Source organism: Lygodium microphyllum, chromosome 15 (assembly GCF_053477565.2).
Source record: "Lygodium microphyllum isolate KBCC chromosome 15, Lygodium_microphyllum_v1.1.10, whole genome shotgun sequence".
Lineage (NCBI taxonomy): Eukaryota > Viridiplantae > Streptophyta > Polypodiopsida > Schizaeales > Lygodiaceae > Lygodium > Lygodium microphyllum.
The window spans coordinates 3,123,087-3,131,643 of record NC_141149.1 but is presented as its reverse complement, the minus strand read 5'-3'; the positions used below and the strand labels follow the sequence as shown (position 1 = coordinate 3,131,643).

The following is an 8,557-nucleotide window of genomic DNA, read 5'->3' as shown; positions in this document are numbered from 1 at the left end:
GAGAGAAAGAGAAAGAGAGGGAGAAGGAGGGAGAGTGCATTCTCTCTCTCCCTCCCTCTCCCTTTTGCTTGTTTAATATTTGAATCACTTTATTTTTTGCTTGTTTAGGAGAGGAAATGAGAGAGAAAGAGAGTGAGAGGGAGAGGAAGGGGAAAGAAATGAGAGAGGGATAGAAAGAGAAAGAGAGGTAGAGTGCATTGTATCTCTCCCTCTCCCTTTTGCTTGGAGGATATTTAAATCACTTTATTTTTTGCTTGTTTAGGAAATGAGAGAGAAAGAGAGATAGAGAGGGAGAGGGAGAAAAAGAGAAAGAGAGGGAGAGGGAGAGGGAGAGGGAGGGGAAGGAAATGAGAGAGGGAGAGAAAGAGGGAGGGGGAGGGAGAGGGAGAGGGAGGGAGGGAGAGGGAGAGGGAGAAAGAGGGAGAGGGAGAGGGAGAGGGAGAGGGAGGGGGAGGGAGGAAATGAGAGAGGGAGAGAAAGAGAACGAGAGGGAGAGGGAGAGGGTGAGAGAAAGAGAGGAAGAGAGGAAGAGGGAGAGAAAGAGAGGGAGAGGGAGGGGAAGGAAATTTAAGATAATATACTTATTGATAATGGTATGCAATGTGCTTTGCATACGGCGACGTACTTCATCAAAATGAACCCAAAATTATTGTTATAGAAGAAGAAACCCTTAAATTGAGTATAGGATAATTTCTCTCAGGTCTTATGACTATGAGTAGAATTGATTGAAATAAATTTTATTACTATAGTTATAAAATTTCATAGATGGCGCGCATTAATTTTAAAATGGATTACTTATACTCAAAGCCGAGATATAACAAAAAATTATCTACCGGGACAAACAAATCGTTGAGCATGATACAAGGCCGAGATATAACATCGGAAAATCTCTCGACTACTATATACAATGCAAGGTTTATGGTCAACTTGCAACTTGATATACATCTCCATAAAGCTATCCATTTAAGCCTCGTTTGCTGTAATGTAGATAAGATGGCAAACGAAGAAGGTCTTATTGTTCAAGACCGCGAGTCATATCTTAATCAGCGTGTCCCATGTCCTTGCTCTCAATGCAAGTTGGCAATTAGATGAAAACGCCGATTGTCTATAGAACACGTACGACGATTTGGGGAGTTTCAATCTGAGATCATTGATCAGCCGATTGCAGATTTTCAGCAAACGGTAATTTGAAGTTAGCATTTTTCATGCATTGTACTCTCAAGCTAATTGAAAACCATACACAATAAGATTGGGTCTTGTTGGCAAATTTTGTATCCAGGGGGGTGATGTCTCGACCCAAGGGGGAGTGCACCCTTTGCGGCCAATTAGAAGAGTTCGTGGACGTGCGATGGATGGATTGCAGGAGCCAATCGACCACTCGCAAGGCCCATCTATACCGTCAATGCCAGAGGAGACAGACAACCTTCCCGACTTGCCTACAATCTTGGAGCCTGAGATGGAGGCAATGATCGATGCATTGATTCCCATGGATGTTGAGACATCTGACCCGCTTAGAGAGGAAGCATCCATACCATTATATGATGGGTGCCGAGTATCTCGGTTGAAGACATTGCTTGCACTCTTAAGTGTGCAAGCAAAATACGGTTGGAGCGACACGAGTGTGACTGAGTTATTCAGGTACCTTGCACACAGACTTCATTGATTTTTTTTTTTAACAGTATTATTGCAAACATGGATGGATTTTTCAAGGTGTTTTATGATTTTTTCAGGTTATTGAAATATCATATATTGCCACCTGCAAACACCATGCCCGAGTCTCGTGATGATGCACGACATGTTTTACGGAAGCTTGGCATGGACTACAATAACATCCATGCATGTATCAACGACTGCATATTGTTTCGAGATGAATACGAGACTATGGAGACATGTCCAAAGTGTGGTGCTCACAGGTATCGACAGGACTTGCAAGGGCAGACCATCCCTCAAAAAGTCCTCAGACACTTTCCGCTCATCCCCCGCATAAACCACATGTTTCGCACGTCTGCCATGGCAAGCTTGACAACGTGGCATGTGCAGAATAGGTCCACGGATGGAGTGCAACGAATATCAGTAGATTCGCGTGCATGGAGCCACATTGACTCTACCTTCCCAGGCTTTGCGCGAGAGCCAAGGAACCTTCGGCTGGGTCTCGCCATGGATGGTGTGAACCCATTCGGTCTGCGCTTGACTTTTTACAGTGTGTGGCCTATAGTGCTTGTCAACTACAACATTCCTCCATGGCTTTCTACGAAGAAAGGACATCTCATCCTTAGCTTGCTCGTCCCGGGCCGCTACAAAGTAAAAAATATGGACGTATATCTTCGTCCATTAGTCGATGAGCTTAAGAATTTGTGGGAGGAGGGGGTCACGATGCAAGATATGAGCAGGCGCGATGGTTGGCGGTCAGCCAACATTCGAGCCATTCTCATGTGGACGATGCATGACTTTCCGGGATTGGGAGAGTGCTCAGGTGAGCAGACCTTTGTTCTCGTTGGTAATATCTATATTTTATTTCATTCAATCAAGTATTCACTAGGTCGTGGATCGCCTTGCAGGTCTCGTTACCTCAGGTTATCATGCATTTCCATTGTGTGGGCCACAGTTAGACTCCCGAAGGTCACGAACCATGAAGAAGATGGTATATCAAAGACACGCCGCTTTCTTGCCGGAGGATCATGAACTCAGGGAAGGTTTTCTTGGACGACCTCCAGCACGTATGAACGCTACAAGCTGGTACGAGCTGAAAATGGTAAACTCGGAATCACATCCAAATGGAATGCGACGGTTCTCAGTTTTCTACGAGTTGCCATATTGGACTCACTTACAGGTCAACCACTTGTTGGATCCCATGCATATTTTCAAAAATGTGGGCAGCTTGCTATGGGGCCACATCACAGGAAAGAGAGACACTATAGGGTCACGAATGGATTTAAAGGAGGTAGGTAAGATGGAGGCGCTTTGGCCGCAGTCGAGTGCTGAAGGGGGAGTGCAGCTTTCTCGCGCTCCCTGGGTTTTGTCTACCAAAGAAGAGCGCATTGTGAAGCAAGTAATCAAGTCTATCCACACTCCGACGGGTATGATGCGTTCTCTCAGGTCCGCATTTTCTAAAGATGACCAAATGTCTGGGCTAAAATCCCATGATTGGCATAAGATATGTCAGGTTTGTGAATAGAATGGATTTTAATTAGCGTGGACATTTTGAAATTTGAAAAGTGACCATTATTCTTAATGCTTTCTCATTTGTGGCAGTTTGTCCTACCGATCGCGATCGCGGGATGCCTAACTCCAGAAATTCGCGGGGCCATTTACAAGTTGTCGACTTTGGTGCAATGGATCTCACAGAAAGAGATTAAGACGTCCTCTATTGAATCCGCAAGGCGGGGAGCAGTTGAGACGATCCGTCTCTTTGAGAAATACCTGCCCACTAGCATGCTCACGATACAAGTTCACCTTCTTGTGCATCTTGTGGACGAAGTGGAGATTGCTGGACCTGTCCATACGCGATGGATGTTCTTCTTGGAGCGCTTCATGAAAACCCTGAAAGGCTTTGTGCGACAACGAGCTCGTCCGGAAGGTAGCATGGCGGAAGGTTGGTTGGTGTCAGAGGCATTAGTGTATATCTCACAATGGCTACCAACGGTGGAACCAGACAATGAAATGCTATGGACGCTGAAGGACGATGACAGGCAGACTGGAGATGTGGTGATTGGAAATGGGGTAGAAAAAAGAATGGATGCCTCAATGGAAGAGAAGGTGAATCGCTTTTGTATGTTGCACCATGCCTCCATGGAGACGTGGCTCGCCAAGTACCAGATTGCAAGGCAAGATCGAGAGGAAGCGCGAACTGAATTCCGACGCAGTACGCGTCACCGACCGATTCGATATCCCGAAGGCATGGAGGAGATGCCGCGGTTTATGTCAACACGATGGTTGCATGGAGCCTTGACTGCAGCATCCAGCGAAGGGACAGAGGTCTCAATGGAGGAGTGGGAGTTCTCGAGGGGATGTAGTCCAAAGGTAATGAGGGGTTTAGAATGTGTCGTATCTAAATTTGCTTGCTACATCTAATTTGAGTGTTTCAATGTGCAGTACAAAATATATAGTGCAGCGTGGTCGCACGGACGGCATTTTCGGGTGGAGCGTATTGACCAAATGCGCTCCACAATGGACTGTGGTGTCATGGCAAGGTTTGAGCAAGAGAGCCGGCGACGAGCAACGGATCCGAACACGGTTGTGGATGAGATGGAGTATTTTGGAAACTTGCAAAGTATTATTACGGTGGATTACCGTAGCTTCTCCATGATAGTATTCGATGTGCAGTGGTTCAAAGTGGTACTTGGAGGAGCTGGTGCAACAGTTCGACGAGGTCCATCTGGATTTCTCGAAATAGATTCCGAAAAAAAATGGATGGATTTGCGCGACACCTTTGTGTTGCCGGCCCATTGTGAACAGGTACAAATAGTCATTTGCTTGCTAATTGTAATACGACATGGTTTATGTCACAATGGTTTGAAGCCGCTTTGTAAGTGTTTGTGAACAGGTAATCTTCTATCCAAATCCCCGACAACCTCGATGGTGGTATGTTATACCTTCAACTCCTCGAGGTGCGAGAGTATACGATCAAAGCGATGTTCCAAGCATAGATGAAGAAAATATGCAAATAGAGGGATCGAAATTACAAGGGGTGGAGGCCACCGCAAGCTTGGAGCTCGCATCGGCTAACAATGATGGAAATACAGAAGTCGTAGAATTTTTTGAGAACGAGGCAGACTCGTTCTTTTGTGGTGACATGTCTATCGACCTTCCAGTGTATGCAGAGTTGTGTCAGGAGATTAACATGGGACCATAGAATACTTCATTCTTGGAGAATTTTATTACTCAATTCGTTGTTTAGATCTTCCATAAAGGTAGATAAGATATGCATTTTAAGAGGGATTTTTCAAAAATGATTTATATTAATGTGCTTTGTATAGTTTAAATTGATTATTCTAACATCATTTTTTATCTGTGCAGGTATCGACATTTTCAGGATGAGTCGAGGAATGAGCGATGAGGAGTTTCAGGAGATGATGGCATGCATGTCTCCAGATCAGCTCGCGAGATTCAGAGAGATGGCAGATCAGGAGCTGTCTCGTTCTTCGTCAGGGCGCTCTGCTAGATCAGCTTCAGCGTGATCAGATGCTTCAGCTTCGAGCAGACGATCTCGACACTCGCGACTTGGGCCAGAGGGAGGGACTGCGACTGCAGGAGGATCAAGGGGTGCTGCTGTGGAGACACGGATGCGGTGTCTCCGTCTCGTCGTTCAGCTGGAGCTCGGTCACCTCAGGATTTGTCACACCTGTGGGGACGTCCACTCCAGTTACTCCAGCTTTTGCGCAGCCGTCGGCAGATAGCACGCCTTTTGGTGGCACTCCTTTTGGTGGCATCCCCTTTGGTGGCACCCCTTTGGTGGCACTCCGGGAGAGGGTACCCCCGTCGGTACACCGGATGTACAGGGGTCTCCTGGATATGCCCAGGAGCGTGGACGGAGATGGGAGAGGGCCCATACAAGGCATACTCCTAGGGGTTATGGATACCTAATGGATGGCAGGTCAGGAGCCATCATCATGAATGATGAGGGGAGGAGGGTGATGGCTCGCATGAGGGAGTTGTGCCAACAACTTTTTCGGCACAACGTCCTGGATCATTGGAGGAACATATCGGAGGGGAGCAAGGAGTACGTAGTAGCATCCTTGCATGAGGAGTTCCCGGTGCCAGCCCCGCAGTGGATAGATTCTCTACGGGCTGGATGATGGATTGCATGCGTGCATACATGTCACATAGACGATCCGATGCACGCAAGGCAATCAAGAGTGGGGCTCCAAAGCCCGAGTGGTTAGATGTAGACGACTGGCGCCGACTGAGGGAGGAGGCTACAAATTCGCCAGGACGTTGGAGTCAGCAGCGGGAGGCGGCGAGGGCACGAATCGAGGCCGGATCGGTACATCATCTTGGGAGTGGCGGCCACAGGACATATTTGGAGGACTTTGTAAGTTTCTCTTTTGTTTTGCTTATTTGTTTTTTTGAGATATTCTTTGTACTGACAATCGTGTTTCTAACAGTTAGCATTTTGTTTTCTTTGCAGCACTCCATTACAAATCGCGATCCGCAAGGCCTTGAGACTCGATATGCAGAGAGGCACGGTCTCAGATCATTGATCGACCGATTGTATAGACGCGGCGGCCCAGTAAGTCACTCATCTTTCTTGTCCGTAGTTACCATGAGATATTTGAATGCATTATTGTATGGTGGATTGATATGTTGTTTCTTTTTCTGTAGAATCCGTTTGATGCTCCTTTGCAGCGGGAAGAGCTTTCGGGGGACGAGGATTTGTAGCTCGCCCTTGGATCCTTAGAGCTCACATACCTTTAGTTTTTAGTCGCCCGATCTATGTAGACATTTTCTATGTATTAGTGATATTGTTTTATGATTGTACCAATCGCATTTTATGCGATATCATGTATTTATTTCATCTATCAGTTTTATGATTTCAGTACACATTCTTTTTGTTTGCAAACGCTTTGTATGCAGCAGTGCAGAAACTATTTTGTATGGCTCTCATACAGCACACAGTGCTATAGTCGTCCCTATAAGCGTTGCAAATTCTCTGTAACCGTCGCTATATGCATCACTATATGCGTCGCTATATACGTCGCATTTGCGACGTATATAGCGACGCATATAGCAATGCATACAGCGACGATTCTATGGCGTCGTCAATAACGATGCTTTTTGCGACGACGGGGGCAGATTTTGTTGTTTGTATTTTCGTCGCTTTAAACGTCGCTATAAGGTCTATATCTTGTAGTGTTGGACGTGTTCAAAGGATGAATAACTTCTTTTTGTCAACAAAGAATTGCTTAGAAAGTACATGTACAATTTTGGGTAGATCTAGGGGCTTTAAGGTCGTTAGTATGTAGGGATTCTCTAAGTAGGTTTTGGGGCTTTTGAGATATCTACACATAACACCTATTAGGATAAGTGACACAATTTAGTACATTATGTTGATAGATTGCAATAAAAGTAATATACATCAATGAGGTTGCAACAATGTCAAAGCTAATAAAAGTGTTTGAAAGTGTTCCATCTTTTCACACATGCATCAAAATATTCTCAATGCAAGAAATCTAATGCAAAAGAGGATAAGTGAGCAAATGACTAGCCAAATTAATTTATACTTAGTGATACTTTTTGGCGATTGTATATTTGTAAAAAAAAAATTTGCCTTAGTGGATACTAATGACTTTGTTCAATTCATTTCATTTGACAATTTGACTTGCTTCCCTCCTATTCATATGTCAACCTCAACAAAAGCTAATGTTCATGTCTGCAGATGACCATTTCTACATTCTCATCAATGGTGTGGTTGGTAACTACATTGGCATATGATTCTAGTGATACATTGCAATTAGGCATCACTTAGTCTACCCATTGAGTTATGGCATATCTATGTAGCTAGCTCACTAGTTAGTGTGTTTACTATGAGAGTGTGCAACCAAAAGAAAAAACAATATAGAGTGAACATAGAAGAAGGAGACTAAATGAAACAAAGGAGAAAGAAGAAACAATATTGTTGACTATTCAAATATACAAGGCTACAATGGGGAGCCCCAAAATGTAGAGTGTTAGTGTGGACACTAAATGAAGCAGGAGGAGGAGAGAAGAATGAGTAGAAATGGGTGACCTAATCATCATAATGGGTACATGCATGAGGGTACACCCCATCTATGCATATGCAAATTGGGGTCACAATTGGTATTCAAGAGGCCACACCCAAAATGTAGGTGCCCAATGTAGCCCGGCCAATCGACCAAATTGGTCATATTTCCCAAAATGAAATGCACCAATGTATTCTCAATTTAATGATTCTAAAACATATAAAATGATGGATAAGCACAATGTCAGAGCTCTAATGTCCTCGTTTGACTCAAATTCAAGATGACAAATGGTAGATGACTATACATCACAGATATGTTTGCTAACATCCCCTCTCAGATCTTGAATGTGATAGATGGCTTCATCACAGGACGCCACCATAGGCCAATGGAAATGAAGAGACCTCAAATGGATCACTCTAAAAATTTCATTGCACAATGTAAAGGATCTAAGCAAGGAATGAAGAGTACATAACAAACAAGATAAGAACAAAAGTTTCTTTCATTTTAACCAAATCGATACAAAGATGGCTTTGTCCAACCATGCGCTTCCACTGTGAAGCTTAGATGGTAATCCAGAGAAATGGTAGATGAGTATGAGGCTAGTTAGAAAAACTCCAACTGAGTAAAAGATCTGTGGATAGTGGTTTTGGAGGAATCTCCCTTTTAGAGCCGTGAAGATAGTTAGGTCAACCTATCCATATCTACCATATTATGAACCTTCACTAGTCGACCAAGGAATATTCCCTTCAACACCATGCTAAGGGTGTGTTGAGAAACACAGATCCTTGAGAAAGGTTTAGCCATGGTGGTTTGAATTCATGGACAAGAAGCATGATGAAAAATGATTGGACAAAACT

The 8,557-nt window shown here is 44.3% G+C and overlaps 1 long non-coding RNA gene across 1 annotated transcript; it reads left to right on the top strand.

Annotated features, from left to right (window-relative positions):
• Positions 1-5,935: 5,935 nt before the first annotated feature.
• LOC148024209 (uncharacterized) lies at positions 5,936-6,530 on the top strand. Its single transcript, XR_015693237.1, has 3 exons — positions 5,936-6,031; positions 6,128-6,229; positions 6,322-6,530. It is a non-coding gene; the product is annotated as an uncharacterized LOC148024209 (long non-coding RNA).
• Positions 6,531-8,557: the final 2,027 nt, after the last annotated feature.